The sequence below is a fragment of the Limulus polyphemus genome, unplaced genomic scaffold, assembly GCF_000517525.1.
Source record: "Limulus polyphemus unplaced genomic scaffold, Limulus_polyphemus-2.1.2 Scaffold2099, whole genome shotgun sequence".
In the NCBI taxonomy this organism is placed as follows: Eukaryota; Metazoa; Arthropoda; class Merostomata; order Xiphosura; family Limulidae; genus Limulus; species Limulus polyphemus.
Genome location: NW_013667709.1, coordinates 65269 through 66676, shown reverse-complemented (window position 1 = coordinate 66676; position 1408 = coordinate 65269). Strand labels below are relative to the sequence as shown.

Sequence of the window (1408 nt, the reverse complement as noted above, 5' to 3'; positions counted from 1 at the left end):
CTGTTATATTTTTCCACGATTATTTTGAATATGTTTTTGATTGTCTCTACTACTTTGTTTATGAATTCCTGTGTTTTAGGAGGTGTAACTATAGGTGTCTTCATTTGTTCTGTTGTTTCTTTAGTTTGTGTGTTGATTTTATCTTCTTGTGCTTGTGTAGTTGTTTCCGTTCGGGTGTGGGTTTTTAATGCTTGTGCGAATGTCTGTTTGTTTGTATTGCCATTTTGTTGAGGGTTTTGTGTAGGTAGCAATGGTGTTTTTCTTTGTGTACTGTGTAGTTCATAATTTTGAGCTTGTGTGTGTGTGTTGTTTTGTATATTGTTTATTCTTGTTTTAATAATTTTATATTTCTGGCATCCTTTGTAGTTTGCCGTGTGTTGTTGTTGGCAGTTGCAACAGTATAGTTGTGGGTTACTACGCGGGCATTCATTGTTTCTGTGGTCTCCCCCACACCCTACGCAGCGTGGGAGAGCTTTACATGCGGCTGTCACACGTCCATACCGTTGGCATTTGTAACACTGGGTTACCACTACCGCAGGTATTTTGGTTGGTTCTACCGTGTATTTTCTGTACCACAATATAATCCCGTTTGATATTAGGTTCTGTGTGTCTTGTGTTTCTCGCACTTGAACTTTTATCAGGTTTGTGTGTTTCTGTGTTTTATTTGAGAAAATCCGTTATATTTTTGTTACTAAAATGTTTTTCTGTGTGAGTTCTGTTTGGATTTCTTCGTTAGTAATGCTAGTGTGTATGTCCTTAATGACGAAAGACTTAGGGTTGGGCTTGTTTCCTGGTAAGTGTATTGTTATCTTGCCGGGTTCAAACGCATGTTGGGGCCATGTTTTTAGTAGTCGGTTCAGGTCAGCGGCCTCTGATCCTTTGACCAGGACGCCGACCTTGGCTAGACGTTTTATTGTTGTAATGTGTACTTCCGGCTTACATCGCTTGATTTCAGCCGTAAGTTATGGTTCCCGGTACTGTGCTGGGATACCTTGGATTATAATTGCGTTTTGTGGTGTGTTTTTGTGTGTTGCATTTGTATGATTGTTTGTGTTTTGTGCTGTTTGTTTTCTTCGATTTTACTAGTATGAAATAGTTTTGATCTTCTGGTGTTTCTTGTGTTTGTTTGAGATTATCTTCGTGTACTTCTTTTTGTGTCCCTTGTTGGTCGTGTGAGTTTCCACGTGCTTCTTTGTGTTTAGATTGTGTAGGTGTGTTGTTGTATTCTTCTTTGTGTTTAGTTTGTGCAGGTATGTTGTTGTATTCTTCTTTGTGTTTAGTTTGTGCAGGTATGTTGTTGTATTGTTCTTCGTGTTTAGTTTGTGTAGGTGTGTTGTATTCTTCTTTGTGTTTAGTTTGTGCAGGTGTATTGTTGTATTCTTCTTTGTGTTTAGTTTGTGCAGGTGTA

At 38.4% G+C, this 1408-nt stretch overlaps 1 long non-coding RNA gene across 1 annotated transcript in view; it reads left to right on the top strand.

Annotated features, from left to right (window-relative positions):
• Nucleotides 1-6: 6 nt before the first annotated feature.
• Nucleotides 7-1408, top strand: part of LOC111087398 — a 3928-nt gene continuing 2526 nt past the window's right edge. The window contains exon 1 of the long non-coding RNA XR_002612101.1: nucleotides 7-1250. This is a non-coding gene — a long non-coding RNA (uncharacterized LOC111087398). The remainder of the gene's footprint in view (nucleotides 1251-1408) is intronic.